The sequence below is a fragment of the Nomascus leucogenys genome, chromosome 16, assembly GCF_006542625.1.
Source record: "Nomascus leucogenys isolate Asia chromosome 16, Asia_NLE_v1, whole genome shotgun sequence".
Classification (NCBI taxonomy): Eukaryota; Metazoa; Chordata; class Mammalia; order Primates; family Hylobatidae; genus Nomascus; species Nomascus leucogenys.
The window spans coordinates 16321929-16348569 of record NC_044396.1 but is presented as its reverse complement, the minus strand read 5'-3'; positions in this window follow the sequence as shown (position 1 = coordinate 16348569).

Below are 26641 nucleotides of genomic sequence, written 5' to 3'. Positions count from 1 at the left end.
TGTTGTACATGACAAATATGTATAATTTTGTCAATTTTTAAAAATATATGTTCTTATTGGTTTTATATTTAAGAAAAGTTTAAAAGCTTTCCTGTCATTTGTAACATTTTAGATCATTATAAACTGGACAATTTGTTTCAAATTTATTCAAAGAAAACTTCTTCTGGATTTTCTGGTAAGGCCAGACTCTCACCATGTTCGCATAATGGGCATCTGTGTCTCTTTCCTAGAGGAGGAGATAGCCATGCACATTTTTTTTGGTTTGGCCGGGGCGGGGGGGGGGGGGGGTTTGTTTTAGAATGTATTTCTTAGGAATGTAATAAGGATTAAATAAAATAACCCAATTCTAATACCTAACAGAGGGTAAATCTTGTAAACTCTCAATAAATGTTAGTTTAATACACACACACACATACACAGGCATACACACACACACACATATACACCTCAGAATATAGTAATGCTATTTGGCTTCAGATTGACAGGACCCTCCCAAAGCCTTTATAGGAGTCTGTGAATTGTTTACTGGGCAAGCACACTGACATTAGTTCTTTACTTTTCAGTTCTTCCTGATTCATCAATCACATATTTGTACACACCCTACAATGTGGATACAACTTTTCTGGGTGCTTAGTAAGACGCCAAGTAGTATAAAATAGTTATTTCCTTCCTTCCTTCCTTCCTTCCTTCCTTCCTTCCTTCCTTCCTCCTCCCTCCCTCCCTCCCTTCTTTCCTTCCTTCCTTCCTTCCTTCCTCCTCCTTCCTTCCTTCCTTCCTCCCTCCCTCCCTTCCTTCCTTCTTTCCTTGCTTTTTTTCTTTTGAGACAGAGTCTCGCTCTTTCACCCAGGCTGGAGTGCAGTGGCACGATCTCAGCTCACTGCAACCTCCGCCTGTTGGGTTCAAGCAATTCTTCTGTCTCAGCCTCCTGAGTAGCTGGGATTACAGGCATGTACCACCACACCTGGCTAATTTTTGTAATTTTAGTAGAGAGGAGGTTTCACTGCATTGGCAAGGCTGGTCTTGAACACCTGACCTCAAGTGATCCGCCCACCTCAAACTCCAAAACTGCTGGGATTACAAGCCCGAGCCACTGCGCCCAGATTTTCTAAAAAGTTACAACCTGCTTTCTCTTGTGAGCATTTAGTGCTATAAATTTCCCTCTACACACTGCTTTGAATGTGTCCCAGAGATTCTGGTAGGTTGTGTCTTTGTTCTCGTTGGTTTCAAAGAACATCTTTATATCTGCCTTCATTTAATTATGTACCAATAGTCATTCAGGAGCAGGTTGTTCAGTTTCCATGTAGTTGAGCGGTTTTGAGTGAGTTTTTTAATCTTGAGTTCTAGTTTGATTGCACTGTGGTCTGAGAGACAGTTTGTTATAATTTCTGTTCTTTTACATTTGCTGAGGAGAGCTTTACTTCCAACTATGTGGTCAATTTTGGAACAGGTGTGGTGTGGTGCTGAAAAAAATGTATATTCTGTTGATTTGGGTAGAGAGTTCTGTAGATGTCTATTAGATCCACTTTGTGCAGAGCTGAGTACAATTCCTGGATATCCTTGTTAACTTTCTGTCTCGTTGATCTGTCTAATGTTGAGAGTGGGGTGTTAAAATCTCCCATTATTATTGTGTGGGAGTTAAAGTCCCTTTGTAGGTCACTCAGGAATTGCTTTATGAATCTGGGTGCTCCTGTGTTGGGTGCATGTATACTTAGGATAGTTAGCTCTTCTTGTTGAACTGATCCCTTTACCATTATGTAATGGCCTTCTTTGTCTCTTTTGATCTTTGTTGGTTTAAAGTCTATTTTATCAGAGACTAGGATTGCAACCCCTGCCTTTTTTTGTTTTCCATTTGCTTGATAGATCATCCTACATCCCTTTAAATTGAGTCTATGTGTGTCTCTGCACGTGAGATGGGTTTCCTGAATACAGCACAAATTGACAACCTAACATCACAATTAAAAAAACTAGAAAAGCAAGAGCAAACACATTCAAAAGCTAGCAGAAGGCTAGAAATAACTAAAATCAGAGCAGAACTGAAGGAAATAGAGACACAAAAAACCCTTCAAAAAATTAATGAATCCAGGAGCTGATTTTTTGAAAAGATCAACAAAATTGATAGACCACTAGCAAGACTAATAAAGAAGAAAAGAGAGAAGAATCAAATAGATGCAATAAAAAATGAAAAAGGGGATATCACCACCGATCCCACAGAAATACAATCTACCATCAGAGAATACTACAAACACCTCTATGCAAATAAACTAGAAAATCTAGAAGAAATGGATAAATTCCTCGACAAATACACCCTCCCAAGACTAAACCAGGAAGAAGTTGAATCTCTGAATAGACCAATAACAGGCTCTGAAATTGTGGCAATAATCAATAGCTTACCAACTGAAAAGAGTCCAGGATCTGATGGATTCACAGCCGAATTCTACCAGAGGTACAAGGAGGAACTGGTACCATTCCTTCTGAAACTATTCCAATCGATAGAAAAAAAGTCCTCCCTAACACATTTTATGAGGCCAGCATCGTCCTGATACCAAAGCCTGGCAGAGACACAACCAAAAAAGAGAATTTCAGACCAATATCCTTGATGAACATTGATGCAAAAATCCTCAATAAAATACTGGCAAACCAAATCCAGCAGCACATCAAAAAGCTTATACACCATGATCAAGTGGGCTTCATCCCTGGGATGCAAGGCTGGTTCAACATACACAAATCAATAAATGTAATCCAACATATAAACAGAACCAAAGACAAAAACCACATGATTATCTCAATAGATGCAGAAAAGGCCTTTGACAAAATTCAACAACGCTTCATGCTAAAAACTCTCAATTAATTAGGTATTGATGGGACGTATCTCAAAATAATAAGAGCTATCTATGACGAACCCACAGCGAATATCATACTGAATGGGCAAAAACTGGAAGCATTCCCTTTGAAAACTGGCACAAGACAGGGATGCCCTCTCTCACCACTCCTATTCAACATAGTGCTGGAAGTTCTGGCCAGGGCAATCAGGCAGGAGAAGGAAATAAAGGGTATTCAATTAGGAAAAGAGGAAGTCAAATTGTCCCTGTTTGCAGATGACATGATTGTATATCTAGAAAACCCCATGGTCTCAGCCCAAAATCTCCTTAAGCTGATTAGCAACTTCAGCAAAGTCTCAGGATACAAAATCAATGTACAAAAATCACAAGCATTCTTGTACACCAATCACAGACAAACAGAGAGCCAAATCATGAGTGAACTCCCATTCACAATTGCTTCAAAGAGAATAAAATACCTGGGAATCCAACTTACAAGGTATGTAAAGGACCTCTTCAAGGAGAACTACAAACCACTGCTCAATGAAATAAAAGAGGATACAAACAAATGGAAGAACATTCCATGCTCATGGGTTGGATGAATCAATATCGTGAAAATGGCCATACTGCCCAAGGTAATTTATAGATTCAATGCCATCCCCATCAAGCTACCAATGACTTTCTTCATAGAATTGGAAAAAACTACTTTAAAGTTCATATGGAACCAAAAAAGAGCCTGCATAGCCAAGTCAATCCTAAGCCAAAAGAACAAAGCTGGAGGCATCATGCTACCTGACTTCAAACTATACTACAAGGCTACAGTAACCAAAACAGCATGGTACTGGTACCACAACAGAGACATAGATCAGTGGAACAGAACAGAGCCCTCAGAAATAATGCTGCATATCTACAACTATCTGATCTTTGACAAACCTGACAAAAACAAGAAATGGGGAAAGGATTCCCTATTTAAGAAATGGTGCTGGGAAAACTGGCTAGCCATATGTAGAAAGCTGAAACTGGATCCCTTCCTTACACCTTATACAAAAATTAATTCAAGATGGATTAATGATTACATGTTAGACCTAAAACCATAAAAACCCTAGAAGAAAACCTAGGCAATACCATTCAGGACATAGGCATGGGCAAGGACTTCATGTCTGAAAGCAAATGGCACCAAAAGCAATGGCAACAAAAGCCAAAATTGACAAATGGGATCTAATTAAACTAAAGAGCTTCTGCACAGCAAAAGAAACCACCATCAGAGTGAACAGGCAACCTACAGAATGGGAGAAAATTTTTGCAACCTACTCATCTGACAAAGGGCTAATAACCAGAATCTACAATGAACTCAAACAAATTTACAAGAAAAAAACAACCCCATCAAAAAGTGGGCAAAGGACATGAACAGACACTTCTCAAAAGAAGACATTTATGCAGCCAAAAAACACATGAAAAAATGCTCATCATCACTGGCCATCAGAGAAATGCAAATCAAAACCACAGTGAGATACCATCTCACACCAGTTAGAATGGCCATCATTAAAAAGTCAGGAAACAACAGGTGCTGGAGAGGATGTGGAGAAACAGGAACACTTTTACACTGTTGGTGGGACTGTAAACTAGTTCAACCATTGTGGAAGTCAGTGTGGCGATTCCTCAGGGATCTAGAACTAGAAATACCATTTGACCCAGCCATCCCATTACTGGGTATATACCCAAAGGACTATAAATCATGCTGCTATAAAGACACATGCACACGTATGTTTATTGCGGCACTATTCACAATAGCAAAGACTTGGAACCAACCCAAATGTCCAACAATGATAGACTGGATTAAGAAAATGTGGCACATATACACCATGGAATACTATGCAGCCATAAAAAATGATGAGTTCATGTCCTTTGTAGGGACATGGATGATACTGGAAAACATAATTCTCAGTAAACTATCGCAAGGACAAAAAACCGAACACCACATGTTCTCACTCATAGGTGGGAATTGAACATTGAGAACTCACGGACATAGGAAGGGGAACATCACACTCCGGGGACTGTTGTGGGGTGGGGGGAGGGACAGCATTAGGAGATACACCTAATGCTAAATGACGAGTTAATCGGTGCAGCAAAACAACATGGCACATGGATACATATGTAACAAACCTGCACATTATGCACATGTACCCTAAAACCTAAAGTATAATAATAAAAAAAAAAGAAGTTAGAACCTAGCCACAGAGACACCACTTTCTTACAAGAACAAATAATTAATTCTATTCAGATTAATTGCAATTGCTTTCTTTCTCTTAAGTCCTCAATTATAATAATAGACCTATATTTTCAATCATCACCAAATAATTTAATCAAACCTCCAAAATTCTGAAAATTTTCATTCATTGATTTTTGATTTCAAAGACCTTAAACCTTAAGGTTTTTCCTCCCTAGTAAACACCACTGAAGTTCTAGAACTCCTTAGTTCCTGATAATGGTATGTTCATACAGAGGAAACAGTGAACTAAAACTTGGGAGATTGTGAATCACCCTTCCCAGAACCACTATTGAGCTCTGTGACCATAAAAAAAAAAAAAAAAAATCATTTCACCTTTCTGAAACTCAGTTCTTATTTTTTAAAACCAAGAGGCCAAAAAAGAAAAGACCACAAAGCTCTTTGGCAGCCGTAGCAAATGATGGCAACTTGGCTGCCCAGGATATCATGAGGCTGTTTGAAAAATTTATCTCCATTTTTCCTAATATGGTACCAAACCATCTTGATTACTCAATAATATAAGCTTAAATATTATCCTTTTAAGCTAACCGCAATATACAGAAGTTAATATACATGTTATTGGCTAAGATAAAATTATGAGTTATTTCTAAAACCAAACAGAAAAAGTAGGTGGAATGTGAGGAGTGCTTCAATAGAATCACATATTTCCTATTCTCACAACTGTGGACTTTCCATCTATTTGGAAAAATGGAAACAAATAAATACAGATAAATCTTATATATGTTAGAGTGAAAACATGAATGTATCATGCTTCAAAGTTTTTTATATATCTAGGGTAGAGAAAATACCATCATACTAGAAGCTAACGCCCTGAGAGATGTAAACAAAGAAAACTAGCAATCTTTAAAGGCCTCAAGGAAGAGCTAATAAACTTTTTCTCAGGGAATGATTTGAAAAGACTATTTACATCATCAAACAGTAAAAGTTTCACCTTTCATTGCATTAGAATAATTCAAGGCAAAGATAATTTTTCATTGTTAACTCAAGAGGAACTAGCATGTATGTTTATCCATGCATACATACATCTAGAAGAAAATTAGTCACATTTTAAAACAATTTTCACTATTTTGGCTGCCTGTAGACTTAAGTAAAGATACATTTTAAGAGGTGAGAAGATAACTGCTAAATAGAAACTATACCTTTTCATCTCCATGTTGTTCTTTTCAAGAACTCAGGCTGCAGGCAAGAATCTAGTAACCCTACTAAGATAGAGAGGAGTTTGTTCATATTTGTGGAGAGGCAACAATTAGTTTTCACGCTGAGCAGCTCTTCCCAGGGAACATCTGAGAGTTGGAAACAGTAGACAACAATTACCAAACAAACAAACAAAAAACACCTAAAACCCAAAATATTGCTTAAGTCCCCCTCATGCCACCAATGGGCCAAAGACATGGGTCCAGCTCCACTGGTTAGCATATAGAAGAGGGTGGCCACAAAGTATAGTAGCTCATTGTGTTCAGGCCATCAGTAAGAATTAGGAGACTATGTTCTTGAGCACAGTAGTGCCCCAACCTCATCCCTCCGAAAAAAAAAAATTCCATCAGTAGTATCCAGCATGACAGCAGAAGACTTAAGGCAAATGGTCTATGAGGACACTGGCTCCCTAATCCTCAAAGCCTGGCTCTAATCCTTAATTTTGTCTCGTGCATGTCCCTCACGAGCACGTGCCAGCATCTCACATTTCTCTGGAAAACCAAATTACTGCAATCTTATTTCCAGCTCCAGCACAATAGTGGCTGAAAGATTCTGCACTTTCTATCTTGCCAACCCATTTCCCCATGTACCTATGAACTGAAACCAGGTACATCTTGGATGGAACAGTCACTCAGGAGTACCTAACCACCGTGCATTTAAGGCTTAGCCATATTTTCTGGGATGTAATGTCTCTTACCTACTTAGGCTGTAACTCTGGAATAGTCAGTACTGAGCTTTCGGATACCAGAGAAGTAGATTCAGGTCTATAATGATCCTGCCTCCTGGCCACAAGTAATCATGTACCAGTTCATGGACTGCCTGCCTTGAATTTGTGAGTTAAATACTGGTATATGCAGGACTAAGATGGATAAATCAGGGGTTTCTTACTTAAGTCAAGGCAGAATGTCTGAAATAAAGAGATATTGGTGACAGATCTATAATGAGACTAGCACTTAGCTAATAACAATAATAGTAATATTAAATTAATAAAATAAAAAATAGCTACCTCTTAGGCACTCTGTTAAGTGTGCCACATGCATTAATGTGTTTAATCTTCAGAACAATCCTATGAGATATGATATCCCAAATTTACAGGTAGTTATGTTTGGAATAATGGGATTGTGTAGGTAGGATCAAACAAGCAGAGATTTTTGAAAGTCCTTCAGGTAAAAACTGAAACAAGAACTTAGCAGTTGAGTTCTATCTGGCAACTGGCTAATGTCCAAGAGCAATCAGCAAATTAGTAAATCTTTCCCACGTCAACCAACCTAATGTGTGTTCACAAGGGAATGGCTTACACATTTCCTTGATAATGTCTTTATCAGAGCCAACTGCTACACTAGAACAATCCTAAGAATCCCCCAGAACTGGGGAAGAAGTGCCAATTCTGCACAATTGTGGCTGCTGGAAGACAGTGGGTATGAATCACCTACATGTATGCCTCTCATAAAACTTTAAATCCAGGCTTACTCAGTATAAGTTCCGCCAGAGTGTTGGAACATCCTGCCGCTGCAGTTTAGCATACACCATAAAAGATCCTGAGCAATCCTTTGGCATCAGGGGTAATGCAATGAGAACTACTCAACTCCCAGATCTGGAAAGTTGGGACATTTGTGACTAAGACTTAATGAAATGACTTGTTCATGATTTGGTGAACTTAATTTCTTTTCACAACTTGGAGGGCTGAATTTCTGCCAATAAAGGTATATTTTACAGACAAGTGTTATAATAGAAAGCAAATATAAATATTTATGAAGTTGGCAATGTATTGGAAATGGTAGAGATTATCATTTGCTTCCATCCACTGTGATAAATGATTGTTTTCCTGTTATCCTTCTGGATCTGCTCTGCACCCTTTCCATCTGTCCTCAACCAGGAAAACTGACCTATAAGGACCATATCACCTGGGTTCCTGTGACTTCTGGCTTCGAGTTGAAGACTGTCAATGGGGAACATGATTAGCAGACTGGGGCAGAGGACAAGGAAGAAGAGTAAGGGTGGAGTATTTATTCCTTTTGCTATCTGTCTGCAATGTTGTCTTGGGCTGGCATGCCCCTTGACTGAAGGTCTCTATCCTTCCAGGTTCAGGCAACTGACTCCTCTCGCTCATTTCTTCAAGCCTAGGAATGTTCCACCTGTCTCCAAGTTTCTGCATTTTCCCTTGTGGTAATGCTATATTCACACTCAAACTGTTGTAAAGAAATCCTTATTAAAATCACCTTGCGTGTACTTTCTGTTTTCAGATGGAACACCGATTGACAGAACCATTCACACTGCTCCCCCAGACATAATCAGCCCTAGATTTATTATGAGTCTATCTTCTCCACAATCCTTTTATAGAATAACTTTTAAAAACTCCCAGATTGAGCTCCCTGATCTCTTCTGCCTTCAGCTTTCTCTCATCTTCCAAAAGGCTATGGTCACCTTTCTTTTTATCCATTGCTTCCTGTTAGCTTCAAACCATATTATTCCTGCTCTTGCTATTCTCATAATTTAGTTTTCTAAACATAAAAACCTTCTACAGCCAAATGGATTACAAAGATTCAAAATTCCCTGTGAACATAAGCTGCAAATGGCATAAATGACTTTTGCTAGTTGCAAGCGGCCTTGATAACACAAGTAGTGCTATATGCAAATGAGTGCTAATGTGAAAGTGGCTTTGTCACTTGAGATGAATGTGTTTTAGGTGAAAAAAAAAGTCTAGGAGTACAGAGATTTATGATAATTCTTATCTACATCAGGTGCTTTGAATCTCTTAACTGACCTGGAGTAGTCATGGCAATGGCCTTTTTGCATCTACAGAATTTAAAAACAAACCTTCAAAGCTTTAGAGAAATGTTCATCTATTTATTCACTTGCCAAATGTATTTGGTGCCTTCTGTATGTTAAGCATTATATTTGATTTTATAGGTTTCAAAAATAAACAGGACACAATATCTGCCTTCAAGAACCTTACAGCTAGTGGTGGAGGCAGAACCATAAGCAGAAAAGATAATACAGGATGATAAGAGCAATAATAGAGAAACAAACTATTGTGAGAGCACAGTAAAGTAGTAACCAACTCACCTTGGGTGATCATTGAAAGTTTTCCAGAGAAGACAGTTCTTGAACTAAATCAACAGGAGTGGACATGTAGAACTACCTGCTAGATATTTCCTCCTGAATATCGTGTAGAAACTTCAAACTCAACAAGGTTCAAAGTAATGTATCATCATTTACTTTAAACATGCTTCTCTATTTCTCTGTTTTTCAGGTTCTATTCAGTCACCTAAACTACAAACCAGGGCATCAGCCCTATCTAGTAAGTCCTGCCGTTATAACCTCTTCAAATAAATAAACAAATAGAGCTGACTAAGCCCAAAGTTGTGGTTGACAAATGTTGTGAGCTCGACTGTGGTTGAAGATTAGAATGGACTAATCTTTATATTTACAATTATTCCTCTGATAATATCCAAAGCTTTAATTAAAAAAAATAGCAAAACTAATCATTTAATGATTAAAGTTTTCAAAGACAATTTAGGAAACATTTATATCAGACTATCTGGGATTTCATTTTCACACCAGTGCCCTTGGAGATTTAGATATTCTCCTTCAAGGTTATAGTGGGGAAAGTAACTATCTCTGACATACCAGGCTGATATGTACTGTTTTTTCTCAAAGATGTTACCTATAGGAGTATGTTTTATATAAGAATATGTTTGAATCAAAAAAAAATTCAAGACTCAATGAGCAAAGCTAAGAGAATAAAAGGAACTAAATGTCTCTGGGTACCTATCACTGGCATAATTCTAATCTGCTTCTCAAGAGAGAGATTATTTCTCTCTAATTTCCACTTTTGTGATAAAGTCCTTCTTAAGATTTGAGTAAACATAGGACATAATGTAATTTCATCTAAAACAGATTGTTACCAAGACCAAAGATTCATTGAAATGCCTACAAAACACTAAGAAAGTCTATTTGGAAGTGATAGCAATTTTAAAAAAAAATCAATCCATCAAGAGTATGTTAACAGTCCTGGGAAGGTAATGCAATTTGAATACAGTATTAGAGAGAAATAAATGAGATTCACAAATTACTTAGACTATATATATCAACAGAATGTTGATGCTTAATGCAAGCTGCATAATATTGCTGCTGTTCAGTTTTTGTTCATTTTGCAAAGTAACTAAACCCAAATGTGAATGTTCAAAAACTGCTTATGCTAAATAAAATGGATTCTGCTTTCCTTTCACATCAGCGGCAAGTGCTTAGTAATTATTGCTGTCACTGGATGTTATACTGCATTGATCCAGGCATTGAACTCTGATGATATTGATTTGTGCCTAAAGCTTGAATAAAGTTTAGTGAACAGTCTCAAATTCCCAGGAGTAGATGCCTCTTGCTCTGTATGTTCCCACCATCCCAAGCAAATGCCACACAACTTGAAAACTGTAAGTAGATTATGACCTTACATATTTTAGTTTAATGTATGCTAATTCCTTACTCTTTAAGACAATTTTTCTTAAAGACCATTAAAGGATCCACTAAAGGTTATTCATCTTAAACATGACCATGTCCTAGTGGAGAAGGAAGACAAGCCAGATCTTAATTATTCAGCTGAATAACTTTGAAATATAGAAATAAAGATTTGTCAAAGATCTCTTTCTCTTTTCCTCTCTCTCATATACATACAGGGAAAATAAAACTCTTATAAAATTATTTTTTTTCAGTCTCAGATTAAAATATTGCTTTTCTGTACTTTTCTTATGCTTTAAAAAATACCCACTATTTCTCATTTTTGACTGTTTACCTTTTTATTACATTTCCTTTTATATTTACAAAAATTTTTTTGAAATATATCCATCTAAGGTAAAAAGCTTTGGGGTAAGAACACTTCATAAGACTGAAAATTAGCCTCTCAACCAGTGTCACCATAGAAAAGGTGATTATAGAAAGACTGTAAATTTTTCTCCAAGAAAATGAGAAAGTACAAATGCCACTCCCTTTGGATAGAACTATTCCCCCAAATAGCAGGTTTTTTTTTTTTTTGATGTAAGACAAAAGTGAGGAACAATTTGAGCATTTAATAGTAAGATTTAACCTCAGAACATATAACTTCAGCCAGTGATGTCCAGCAATAAAACCATATTACAGCTTAGTGGAATAGAGACTTCATAGAGCCTACAGATCCTGTTGACTGAGACATTTACATGAAACACTTTTTCCTTTTTGATATTACTGGGATTAATAATACATGATATTTGATGTTATCTAAGTTTATTAGGAAATATTTGTAGATTATACTTCTGAAAATGATAGAAGAAACATTAATCCATTAAATTTGAGATTCTCAGTCCTAATTTTCAATGTTTCTTGTATCTTCTATTGCTTTATAAGAATCTTTATTTCAAGGATTCTAGGGGTGATTCTCTGTTGAAGTTGTTTTCATAATGGAATTAGAAGAGAAAATGACAGACATATGCATCCTACAGTATTTACTATGTCAATACAAATGAAGTGAAATAAATAAGAAATTGGAAGTTTTCAACTCTGTTCTTTGGTCACCACACCAGTTGTTCCTGGCTAGCTCAACTATAAAACAAATTTGGTAAATTCCTGATTTGCTTAAATGGGAAACAATGACATTTTCTTGAGGCAACTTAAATTCCATCAGGTGTTTCTCCCAGTAAGGAAAACTAGTGTTGAGTTACTTTATCTCTACTAGGAACAAAGACAGATTTCACGTGATCTCTAAAGCCCAAAGAGAAGAACCTAGGTACTCTCCTCAGTCCTTGGCTCAATTGCTTTATTCTGTATTTCTACATCTACCCTAGCATTGAAACAACTTTTAAAACAAAATGCCTCTTGTTGTTAAAAAGTCATATTTGTTGTTTACAAACATAGGAAAAGTATCAACGTCACAGTAGAGAAGCCTAGTAGATAGCAGGACAAAGTGCCTACTGATGTGAGGCTCTGAGGAAGACCCAACATAATCGATGTGTCAGTTCTGCCCAAAATGCATAATCTGGAATCTACTCATGGGGAAACATCAGACAAATGCAAATTGAGGAACAGACTACAAAATAAATGGCATACACTATTAAAAAACACAAAAGCTAATAAATACAATAAGCACCCTGGGATTGGATCCTGAGCCAAAAAAAAAAAAAAAATTTCACCATAAAGGATATTATGACAATTGACATTTTTAAAATAAGGTCTTCAGATTTGATCATTGTATTGTACTGTTAAATTTCCTGATTTTCATCAATGTGCTAAGATTGTATAAACAAATATCCTTGTTCTTGGGATACATACCCTGAAATATTTAAGAGTAAAGGAGTGTGATATTCTCAACTTGTTCTCAAATGGTTCAGAAAAGAAATACAGATACACACAAATATACATGCATATACACACATACACACACAATGGGGATGTGAGATGGAGACAGAAAAACAGTAAGTATAGCAAAATGTTAACATTAGGTGATTCTGAGAAAAGGGTGTACAGAACTTCATTTTATTCTAAACTTCTCATAAGTTTGAAATTATTTCAAAAGAAAAAGTTTCTTAAAAATTATATCAGTTAAGTGTAAAGGGGTTTTATGTCTACTTAAAAGTGTCGTGGGATCCCTTGCATTTCTGATGGTGAATGCTACGCTGATTTAGAATAGGAGCAGACCAAAACAACTTTTTGCTCCAGGTAATGGTTATTTTGTTGAAGATCTGATGATTTCTTTTCTGTTTACTGCTAGCCAACACAATTTCCTTGATTTCCCTTGAACTGTGTAAAATAAACCATACACCACAAAAGAATGGTGTCCTGTCTAGATTTTTTCATATTAAAAAAACAAAAACTCTTATTTTAATTATACAAAGAGTAAATGGTTGGCAGCTATTAGCACTTGAAAAAGATCTTTTGATGTGAGCTGAAACAAAAACATTAACAACTTGACATTTATTCCCTCATTCACTGTAGTTACTATCTCAGAGATACCAAAACAAATACGGCACCAACAGTGCACTGAAGCCAAACAATTGGCCTGCACTTCCTGGGCAATCAGGGGCAAGGGATGGAGCTGGAGGCCATGGGATTCACTAAGCTTCCTAAAGCTGGCTTAGTACTAGCCTTGGCCATAGGCACACAGAATATTCGAGGAGAAGTAGAACAGTATTTTTGCACATGAATACCTTTGGCAAAACCCACTGTTTATTCTTTTGATTTTCTTTTATAACAATTGAGAGTCTCTTCAGTTGCTAAGTGAAGGATCTAAAAGTAGAAATATGTATTTTGCTGGGCGTGGTGGCTCATGCCTGTAATCCCAGCATTTTGGGAGGCCAAGACTGGATCACCTGAGGTCAGGAGTTCAAGACCAGTCTGACCAACATGGTGAAACCTCGTCTCTACTATAAATACAATATTAGTTGGGAGGGGAGTGGTGGTGCATGCCTGTAATCCCTGCTACTTGGAGGGGCTGAGACAGGAGAATCACTTGAACCCAGGAGGCAGAGGCTTCAGTGAGCCAAGATTGTGCCATTGTATTGCAGCCTGGGCAACAAGAGTGAAACTCTGTCTCAAAAATAAATAAATAAATAAATAAATAAATAAATAAATAAAATTAAGATAAAAGTAGAAATACATATTTCTGTAACAGTCAATTGGATTATACCTACAATAATTCATAGCTACCTAGATAAAAGAATAGGATCACACATATTATGAAATGTAAAATACTTAAGGTGGCCTGGTTATGGCTGACAACAAATAGTGGTGTCTGATTCTAAAGGGTTCACACTACGGCTTGTATGGGAAAAGCTGTTAAACTTCCTCATTTTCCTCTTCCTTGAATTGTTCCTTGCACTAGAATAACCACTTTTTTTTTTTTTCCGAGATAGAGTCTCATACTGTCGCCTGGGCTGGAGTGCAGTGGTGCGATCTTGGTTCACTGCAACCTCCGCCTCTTGGATTCAAGCGATTCTCTTGCCTCAGCCTCCCAAGTAGCTGGGATTACAGGTGCCCACCACCATGCCCATCTAATTTTTTTGTATTTTTGGTAGAGATAGGGTTTCACTATGCTGGCCAGGCTGTTCTCAAGCTCCTGACTTCGTGATCCGCTGGCCTTGGCCTCCCAAAGCAGAATAACTACTTAAGATGAATGAATCCTTCATTCAGATGCAAAATATCAACGAAAATAATGCTACTGAAAATTTGTGCTGTTGTGCAGGTAAAGGGAGTGCTTTGATATAAAATGCTCAGAAGGCTGTGATTAGTAGCTTTAGTGCATACAACTGTCAGAGGTCCATATGGTCCTTCATAATGTTAAGATTAAACTTACTCTCAAAGAAAAATCCCTGCCCATGAGAGCTGAACTCTTTCCAATGCCTGGGTTATACCTTGCTAACAAGCCATCCATATTAGATGATTTCTTATTTCTCTTTGGCCAGTGGAGTCCCAGTAGCTATATCATATTCTCATTCATAAATGCACAATGTCCTAAGGAATTAAGAGCTTTTATGGACCTGAGTTCGAATCTGACTATTCCAATAATAGGCACTATGTAAGTTTTGCACCAGTTTTCCTAGTACTTACTAAACCTCAGTTTCTCTTCTGTAAAATTGATATAAAATAATATATGTTATAGGAGTATTGAGAAGCTTAACTGAATCAACAATGGTAAGGTCTTTAGCACAATGTGTAGTATTTAATTAGAGTTAAATAAATATTGGTCATTTTTCTACACACAGGAACATAAATGGATATGTCAGGGTGATCCCATTGTCTATACAACCAAAGTCTCTGCACTAGTATCACCAAATTGGAATATGAGAAAACAGGAAGACCTAACTCCCTTAACACCATTATCTATTTGTTTACCTTGATTTTCATAGTACCTGAGTTCTCTCATGCTTATTTATGCATTTAGGCACATTAATTCTTAAAAATGGTTTTAACATGTCCATTGGTTTATAACCCATATTTCTTTGCCATTCCTTTCCGTATCCTACACTTAGTCCCCTAGTTTCAAGACAAAACAAAAGAAAATTGAAATGAGGTAGTGCCTCATCAGCCTGCCTTCCCTCCCCAGGGTAGCAAGACAAATAAAGGTTTTGTTGTTTGTCTCAAGTTAGCATCAACACAGCCTGCAGCAGCCCTGTCAGCACCAGCCTGTGATGCCAGGGAATTGCTGGGAGTGCCAGCATGCTGGTGCCAATTTGCTGCCTGGGCTCCTTCAAAACCACATCAAAGTATCTGCCAGTTTCTAAACTTCCTTCCAAGGCTCATGGAGGAACATGGGGACCTCTAGATGGGATCAGATGTGTGGTTTTTCACATTCCCCCCCTCCATCTCCTCTGCCTGCCAACTTGGGTGAGCCTCCAGTATTCTCTGTGTCCACAGGACTCTTCGGTTGTCTATAAAATAACATTCATAATAGTTGAAACCTGTAATAGTTTGTGAGAAAGACCCAGTAAATTATGTAATTTATGTATCTTCTCTATTACAAAAGGCCTGACTCCTACAAATATTTCAAAATTTAATAAATAATTCTCCAAGAATTCAAATGCACATAGTTTGTTTTGGAGGTACAGAAAATACCATTATTGAGAGGCTTATTGGAGTGGTCTAGTGATAAAAGGAAGAGAAGAAAGACAATAAATAGTTTATTAAGTCACCACCGTGGACAACCAAATCCTATGGGAAAATGCTGTGAAATAGTGTAAAACATAAGCCACGTGTGATGGCTCATTTTATATGTCAACTTGGCTAGGCTATGGAGCCCAGGTGTCTAGTTAAACGCTAATCTAGATGTTGCCGTGAAGTCTACAATCAGTAGTCATCAAAGCAGAAGACTACAGCATAGACAACCTGCCTGAATTTCCAGGCTACTGGAGTGTCCTGAAGATTTCAGATTCAAGACTGCAACATTTAACTCTTACTTGAACTTCCAGCCTGCTGGCCTGCCTTACAATACTTGCCAGTCCCTACAATCACATAAGCAAATTCTGTAAAATCTTCCTCTCTCTCTTTTTCCCTTTCTCTCTCTCTTTCTCTTTCTCATGAATATGTGTACATGGTTCTGTTTCTCTGAAGAATCCTGTCTCAATACACCACACAAGAAGTAAAGATGCTAGGTTAGTGATATACCAATGCCCTCCAAACACTGGTTGATGGCTGTGCTCAGGGGTAGTAGAGCCCTGGACATTTCTAGACTGTTGCACGCACAAGCAGAACATCTTTTTCAGCTCTGGAAAAAAGCCTAAAAAACCTTTAGGCACAGAAATAAATATATTGGTGATTGGAAGTGGGCTGGAGCATGCCGAAGTGGTGGGTCCAAGGGATATGAGTGAGGCAGTAACTTATCTGCTTAGTCCATCCCTTGTACCTCTTTAAACTGATACCTTGTCACAATTTCTAAAACAAAAACAAACAAGTTAATAAAAATGTGGAAAGTCTAGAGGGTTAAACTGTAGCTCCTGTTATTACAGTTGGTTGCTTCCCACTACTTCTATATATATTCCTTCTCCTTCAGCATGCATTTCCACTGGTGTTGGTGGTTGTTTGCCTAATTGCGTAGCCCAGACCATCATGCCTGAGCAGTCTGAGCTCCTAATTGTCAAGCCCTTGTCAGGTCACAGTTGCTGCAATTATCCATTTATGGTTTTTACTAAATATGGAAAGAGCAAGCAATGTCTCAGTGAATCTCCTGAGTTCCAGACATACTCCACCCTGCTGCCATTATTATAGGCACACCTGTCTCTTCCTGATTCTCAAAGTCCTTTCTCTGCTTGCTGATCAACTGGCATGAGGGTCTCAAAATGACCATGCAGTGGCTATAACTTTAGGTTTACTAAAATCATTGCTTTGTCCCTGGTAGAAGGTATCCATCCAGGAACAAGAACCTTTAGGCTAGCAAGTAGTAAAGTTGTGGGGGGTATGAAGCACAAAGTCACCATGAAGGCTACTGAATGACAGAGGCCACTCTGACTTCCTCCCCTTGGGTACCAGGTCCATGTTTTCTGTCTATCAGAGGTACATCATCATGTAACAGCTGTGGCTTCAACATATGTAACACATCTTGAATGACAGCACCCCCAATCACAGAGTGTCATGGCTATTCTTATGCCTTAGCTGAGCCTTCATGAGGCCATTGCAATGTTTTATGAGGTTGACAGCATAAGGATTTATGATGTATATGTATATAGGAGGACTGATGAACCATCTGATAATGTGTCCATTATGGCATTTTCTTCACCATAACATGGATTCCTTCGTCTGAAGGAACGTTCTGCAGGATTCTATTACAATAACTCAGACACTCTCAGGGACTCCTGGGTCTGTGACTTATGTGTGCCCTCCATGCCTGCTTGGGCTTAATCTCGAATGTACCATTTCTGTTGTGCAGTGCATTGCTGCTGTACCCACTTTATCTTATGATTTGTTGGCCTGACAATACCTGGGACATGATAAGCAGTTCTGGTTACTTAGTCACTTGATGTTCTGTAGTCAGGCATTCAGGATTCTACAATCACAGAACTAACATATGATGACTATTGTTTCAGTGTATACACCACATTCTTAAAGGGCTTTTCCCAGATCTGCAGGATATCCTCACCAAGATAATGCCTTAGTTGAGTCTTGAAGCCATTACACTCAGAATATGGCATTTTTATTCCACATGTTGACTGTGGAAAAGCAACAATTTCAGGGGCCTCAATTTGTTTTTTTTCCTGATATTATACCTCTTATTCCACTAGTCCTGGAAGCAATGTGAAGGAACTGCCTACTACTAAGGATATCCCTCCCAATTATGTTAACAAGGCACTGAGAAAATGATCACTGGACCAACCGTAAGGTACAGGTGGGCCAAGACTCCATACTTAGGTTGAGGCTCCCTTCCACACACCACGTCTTAACAGAAGGCCACGATGGGACCCATCCACCACTACATACTCAGTGTAGGGGAGAAGATGAAATATGTTCTTAAAATATATTTTTATCTATTTAGATGTCTGTATTTTTATTTAATAATTTAGAATTTAATTTTTTATTTGTATTTAGAGCACGAGGAGCCACAACTGAACCTGATAAAAAGATAAGAAGATGATGTATCACCTTGACTTTGAACTGGGTGTAGTGAATGGGTGGAATTTGAGATTATCCTCCTTAGGGAATGGATATATTCTTTCTGAGGGAAGAAGATTGAAACATATATTGTGATGAGAAGAGAAGATTCTGGGATCTAGTCCTATTGCTAGATGAGCATCAATTCCATTTTGTCTTGAGCACACAGGAAGATTATGTCTACCAACATCCCTTTGTGTTAGGTTGAGGCCACCAGGTTACGTTCTAACTAATGAGATATACATCATTTCCTGGCCTCGGCATTAAACATCACATGATCCTCTCCCCTGTCTCTTTGTTAATCAGTGCTACAGCATGGAAGGAGCTGAAGTTCTTGTCACAATGTGGACAATGATATCAGGAGTAAATAAACTTTTATATGTTAAACCATTGACATTTGGGGGAGTATATTTGTTGTAACAGTTAACATTATGTGAATATAAGATCTTTTTTGGAGTATCTCTATTCATTACTCGGTTGGCCAAAGTCACTTGTCTAATACTTTTTTCAAGGAAATTTAACTGAAAGTATATTACTTGTTTACTGTCATATTTTAAAATGTTTATTTGTGCTTATGTTTAAATAATAGTTTTGTTGGATATGGTTTGCATAAATAAGCAAAAATATAGTTTTGTTTATTTACACTTTCTTTCCCCGAGAACTTCACAGGCAATACTAAACTCCATTCTGGCATTTAATGTCGCTCTGGAGAAGTCTGAGGCTGATCTGAATTTTTACACTTCTGGGTCAGTTGATTTTCCTTTTAGCTATAGGCAGAGACAATTTTTTTTGTCATTCTTTATCACTCTGTGTCTATTTTTAAAGACAATGTGCTCTTTCAAACTATAGATTTAATTCTTCCTTTATCTTGGAAGAAATTTAAAATTTATTTTATTTTCAATTTTGTATTTGACATATAATAATTGTACATATTTATAGGGTATATAGTGATATTTCGTATAACATATAGTGATCAGATCAGGGTAATTATTCTATCTATCATCTCAAACATTTATCATTTCTTTGAGAACATTCAGTATCATCTCAAACATTTATCATTTCTTTGTATTGAGAACATTCAGTATTCAGGAGGAATTTTTTTATAGTTATATACTTTCAGTAGGCAGGATTCTAAAAATAATTCCAAATATACCACACTTTAAGCTCTGTAATGTGTGATAATGATAAATTATCTTTCCTGTGATTATGTTTTATTATAAAGCACAACTGATCTTACAATAAGTAGCTTATTTGGGTGGACCAAATGCAATCTCTCGAGTGCTTTTAAAAGCAGAGAGTCGGTTGTGGAGCCAAGATGGCCAAATAGGAACAGCTCCGGTCTACAGCTCCCAGCATGAGCGGCACAGAAGACGGGTGACTTCTGCATTTCCGTTTGAGGTACCGGGTTCATCTCACTAGGGAGTGCCAAACAGTGGGTGCAGGACAGTCGGTGCAGCACACTCTGCACGAGCCAAAGCAGGGTGAGGTATTGCCTCACTCGGGAAGCACAAGGGGTCAGGGAGTTCCCTTTCCTAGTCAAAGAAAGGGGTAACAGACAGCACCTGGAAAATCGGGTCAGTCCCACCCTAATACTGCACTCTTCCAATGGGCTTGGAAAATGGCATACCAGGAGATTATGTCCCACACCTGGCTCAGAGTGTCATATGCCCATGGAGTCTCGCTGATTGCTAGCTCAGCAGTCTGAGATCAAACTGTAAGGTGGCAGGGAGGCTGGGGGAGGGGTGCCTGCCATTGCCCAGGCTTACTTAGCTAAACAAAGCAGCCAGGAAGCTCGAACTGGGTGGAGCCCACCACAGCTCAAGAAGGCCTGCCTGCCTCTCAGGCTCCACCTGTGGGGGCAGGGCACAGACAAACAAAAAGTCAGCAGGAACCTCTGAGGACTTAAATGTCCCTATCTGACAGCTTTGAAGAGAGTAGTAGTTCTCCCAGCACGCAGCTGGAGATCTGAGAACGGATAGACTGCCTCCTAAAGTGGGTCCCTGACCCCCGAGCAGCCTAACTGGGAGGCACTCCCCAGTAGGGACAGACTGACACCTCACTCGGCCAGGTACTCCTCTGAGACAAAACTTCCAGAGGAACTATCAGACAGCTGAATTTGTGGTCTCACAAAAATCAGCTGTTCTACAGCCGCCGCTGCTCACACCCAGCCAAACAGGGTCTGGAGTGGACCTCTAGCAAACTCCAATAGACCTGCAGCTGAGGGTCCTGTCTGGTAGAAGGAAAACTAACAAACAGAAAGGACATCCACACCAAAAACCCATCTGTACATCACCCTCATCAAAGACTAAAAGTAGATAAAACCACAAGGATGGGGAAAAAACAGAGCAGAAAAACTGGAAACTCTAAAAAGCAGAGCACCTCTCCTCCTCCAAAGGAATGCAGTTCCTCACCAGCAACGGAACAAGACTGGACAGAGAATGACTTTGACAAGTTGAGAGAAGAAGGCTTCAGATGATCAAACTACTTCGAGCTACGGGAGGAAATTCAAAACAATGGCAAAGAAGTTAAAAACTTTGAAAAAAATTAGATGAATGGATAACTAGAATAACCAATGAAGAGAAGGACTTAAAGGGGCTGAGGGAGCTGAAAGCCAAGTTTTGAGAACTATGCGAAGATTGCAGAAGCCTCGGTAGCTGATGTGATCAACTGGAAGAAATGGTGTCAGTGATGGAAGATGAAATGAATGAAATGAAGCGAGAAGGGAAGTTTAGAGAAAAAAGAATAAAAGGAAAGGAACAAAGCCTCCAAGAAATTTGGGACTATGTGAAAAGACCAAACCTACGTCTGATTGGTGTACCTGAAAATGACGGGGAGAATGGAACCAAGTTGGAAAACACTCTGCAAGATATTATCCAGGAGAACTTCCCCAATCTAGCAAGGCAGGCCAACATTCGGATTCAGGAAATACAGAGAATGCCACGAAGATACTCCTCGAGAAGAGCAACTCCAAGACACATAATTGTCAGATTCACCAAAGATGAAATGAAGGAAAAAATGTTAAGGGTGGCCAGAGAAAAAGGTCGGGTTACCAACAAAGGGAAGCCCATCAGACTAACAGCTGATCTCTCGGCAGAAACTCTACAAGCCAGAAGAGAGTGGGGGCTGATATTCAACACTCTAAAAGAAAAGAATTTTCAATCCATAATTTCATATCCAGCCAAACTAAGCTTCATAAGTGAAGGAGAAATAAAATACTTTACAGACAAGCAAATGCTGAGTGATTTTGTCACCACCAGGCCTGCCCTAAAAGAGCTCCTGAAGGAAGCACTAAACATGGAAAGGAACAACCGGTACCAGCCACTGCAAAAACATGCCAAATTGTAAAGACCATCGAGGCTAGGAAGAAATAGCATCAACTAACGAGCAAAATAACCAACTAACATCATAATGACAGGATCAAATTGACACATAACAATATTAACTTTAAATGCAAATGGGCTAAATGCTCCAATTAAAAGACACAGACTGGCAAACTGGATAAGGAGTCAAGACCCATCAGTGTGCTGTATTCAGGAAACCCATCTCATGTGCAGAGACAAACATAGACTCAAAATAAAGGGATGGAGGAAGATCTATCAAGCAAATGGAAAACAAAAAAAGGCAGGGGTTGCAATCCTAGTCTCTGATAAAACAGACTTTGAACCAACAAAGATCAAAAGAGACAAAGAAGGCCATTACATAATGACAACAGGATCAATTCAACAAGAAGAGCTAACTATCCTAAATATATATGCACCCAACACAGGAACACCCAGATTCACAAAGCAAGTCCTGAGTGACCTACAAAGAGACTTAAACTTCCACACAATAATAATGGGTGATTTTAACACCCCACTGTCAACATTAGACAGATCAACGAGACAGAAAGTTAACAAGGATATCCAGGAATTGAACTCAGCTCTGCACAAAGTGGACCTAATAGACATCTACAGAACTCTCCACCCCAAATCAACAGAATATACATTTTTTTCAGCACCACACCACACCTACTCCAAAATTGACTACATAGTTGGAAGTAAAGCACTCCTCAGCAAATGTAAAAGGACAGAAATTATAACAAACTGTCTCTCAGACCACAGTGCAATCAAACTAGAACTCAGGATTAAGAAACTCACTCAAAACCGCTCAACTACATGGAAACTGAACAACCTGCTCTTGAATGACTACTGGGTACATAATGAAATGAAGGCAGAAATAAAGATGTTCTTTGAAACCAACAAGAACAAAGACACCACATACCAGAATCTCTGGGACACATTCAAAGCAGTGTATAGAGGGAAATTTATAGCACTAAATGCCCACAGGAGAAAGCAGGAAAGATCCAAAATTGATACCCTAACATCACAATAAAAAGAACTAGAAAAGCAAGAGCAAACACATTCAAAAGCTAGCAAAAGGCAAGAAATAACTAAAATCAGAGCAGAACTGAAGGAAATAGAGACACAAAAAACCCTTCAAAAAATTAATGAATCCAGGAGCTGGTTTTTTGAAAAGATCAACAAAATTGATAGACTGCTAGCAAGACTAATAAAGAAGAAAAGAGAGAAGAATCAAATAGATTCAATAAAAAATGAAAAAGGGGATATCACCACCAATCCCACAGAAATACAATCTACCAGCAGAGAATACTACAAACACCTCTATGCAAATAAACTAGAAAATCTAGAAGAAATGGATAAATTCCTCAACAAATACGCCCTCCCAAGACTAAACCAGGAAGAAGTTGAATCTCTGAATAGACCAATAACAGGCTCTGAAATTGTGGCAATAATCAATAGCTTACCAACTGAAAAGAGTCCAGGACCTGATGGATTCACACCCGAATTCTACCAGAGGCACAAGGAAGAACTGGTACCATTCCTTCTGAAATTATTCCAATCAATAGAAAAAGAAGGAATCCTCCCTAACACATTTTATGAGGCCAGCATCGTCCTGATACCAAAGCCTGGCAGAGACATAACCAAAAAAGAGAATTTCAGACCAATATCCTTGATGAACATTGATGCAAAAATCCTCAATAAAATACTGGCAAACTGAATCCAGCAGCACATCAAAAAGCTTATACACCATGATCAAGTGGGCTTCATCCCTGGGATGCAAGGCTGGTTCAACATACACAAATCAATAAATGTAATCCAGCATATAAACAGAACCAAAGACAAAAACCACACGATTATCTCAATAGATGCAGAAAAGGCCTTTGACAAAATTCAACAACCCTTCATGCTAAAAACTCTCAATAAATGAGGTATTGATGGGACGTATCTCAAAATAATAAGAGCTATCTATGACAAACCCACAGCCAATATCATACTGAATGGGCAAAATCTGGAAGCATTCCATTTGAAAACTGGCACAAGACAGGGATGCCCTCTCTCACCACTCCTATTCAACATAGTGCTGGAAATTCTGGCCAGGGCAATCAGGCAGGAGAAGGAAATAAATGGTATTCACTTAGGAAAAGAGGAAGTCAAATTGTCCCTGTTTGCAGATGACATGATTGTATATCTAGAAAACCCCATGGTCTCAGCCCAAAATCTCCTTAAGCTGATTAGCAACTTCAGCAAAGTCTCAGGATACAAAATCAATGTACAAAAATCACAAGCATTCTTGTACACCAATCACAGACAAACAGAGAGCCAAATCATGAGTGAACTCCCATTCAGAATTGCTTCAAAGAGAATAAAATACCTAGGAATCCAACTTACAAGGGATGTGAAGGACCTCTTCAAAGAGAACTACAAACCACTGCTCAATGAAATAAAAGAAGATACAAACAAATGGAAGAACATTCCATGCTCATGGGTTGGAAGAATCAATATCGTGAAAATGGCCATACTGCCCAAGGTAATTTATAGATTCAATGCCATCCCCATCAAGCTATCGATGACTTTCTTCACAGAATTGGAAAAAACTACTTTAAAGTTCATATGGAACCAAAAAAGAGCCCACATTGCCAAGTCAATCCTAAGCCAAAAGAAGAAAGCTGGAAGCATCGCGCTAACTGACTTCAAACTATACTACAAGGCTACAGTAACCAAAACAGCATGGTACTAGTACCACAACAGAGATATAGATCAATGGAACAGAACAGAGCCCTCAGAAATAATGCCGCATATCTACAACTATCTGATCTTTGACAAACCTGACAACAACAAGCAATGGGGAAAGGATTCCCGTATTTAATAAATGGTCCTGGGAAAACTGGCTAGCCATATGTAGAAAGCTGAAACTGGATCCCTTCCTTACACCTTATACAAAAATTAATACAAGATGGATTAAAGACTTACATGTTAGACCTAAAACCATAAAAACCCTAGAAGAAAACCTAGGCAATACCATTCAGGACATAGGCATGGGCAAGGACTTCATGTCTAAAACACCAAAAGCAATGGCAACAAAAGCCAAAATTGACAAATGGGATCTAATTAAACTAAAGAGCTTCTGCACAGCCATAGAGACTACCATCAGAGTGAACAGGCAACCTACAGAATGGGAGAAAATTTTTGCAACCTACTCTTCTGACAAAGGGCTAATATCCAGAATCTACAATGAACTCAAACAAATTTACAAGAAAAAAACAAACAACCCCATCAAAAAGTGGGCAAAGGACATGAACAGACACTTGTCAAAAGAAGACATTTATGCAGCCAAAAAACACATGAAAAAATGCTCATCATCACTGGCCATCAGAGAAATGCAAATCAAAACTACAAGGAGATACCATCTCACACCAGTTAGAATGGCCATCATTAAAAAGTCAGGAAACAACAGGTGCTGGAGAGGATGTGGAGAAACAGGAACACTTTTACACTGTTGGTGGGACTGTAAACTAGTTCAACCATTGTGGAAGTCAGTGTGGCAATTCCTCAGGGATCTAGAACTAGAAATACCATTTGACCCAGCCATCCCATTACTGGGTATATACCCAAAGGACAATAAATCATGCTGCTATAAAGACACATGCACACATATGTTTATTGCGGCACTATTCACAATAGCAAGGACTTGGAACCAACCCAAATGTCTGACAACGATAGACTGGATTAAGAAAATGTGGCACATATACACCATGGAATACTATGCAGCCATAAAAAATGATGAGTTCATGTCCTTTGTAGGGACATGGATGAAGCTGGAAACCATCATTCTCAGTAAACTATCGCAAGGACAAAAAACCAAACACTGCACGTTCTCACTCATAGGTGGGAACTGAACAATGAGAACTCACGGACACAGGAAGGGGAACATCACACTCTGGGGACTGTTGTGGGGTAGGGGGAGGGGGGAGGGACAGCATTAGGAGATATACCCAATGCTAAATGATGAGTTAATGGGTGCAGCAAACCAATATGGCACATGGATACATATGTAACAAACCTGCACATTGTGCACATGTACCCTAAAACCTTATAATATAACAACAACAAAAAAAGCAGAGAGTCTTCTCCAGTTGATGGCTGAACACGAAGTCAGAGAGAATAGAAGCATAAGAATTTGGTAGATGGTTGCTGGCTTTGGGGGAAGACAGGCCACATGACAAGGAACAGAATGCAGGCAACCTCTGAACAATATCAGTGGCCTACAGCTAGCAGGCAGAAAACAAGGACAGCAGACCTACAACTCAACAAATGGAATTTAACCAACAATCTGAATCAGCTTAGAAGGTGATTCTTCTCCAAATCCTTCAGATGAGAGCACAGTTGGTCAACTCTCATTTCAGACTGCTGAAACCCTAATCAGAGAGCCCAGCTAAGCCACACTGGATTTCTTTCTCCTTCTCCTTCTCCTTCTCCTTCCCCTACCCCTTCCTCTCCTTCTTCTCCTTCTCCTTCTCCTTCTTCTTCTCCTTCTCCTTTTTCTTCTCCTTCTTCTTCTTCTTCTTCTCCTTCTCCTTCTTCGCTTTTATTTTAGATACAGGGGTACATGTGCAGGCTTGTTACATGGGTATATTGCACCCAGGTAGTGAACATAGGACACAACAGGTAGTTTTTCAATCTATGTTCTCTTCCTTCTCTCCCTTCTCTAGTGCCACAGAATCCATTGTTACCATGTTTATGTCCATGTGTGCTCAGAGTTTAGCTCCCACTTACAAGTGAGAACATATAGTATTTGGTTTTCTGTCCTGTGTTAGTTAGCTGAGGATTACGGCCTCTATCTCCATCCACGTTGCTGTGAAGCCTGGATTTCGAAACTGCAGAAACTGTAAGATAATAGATGA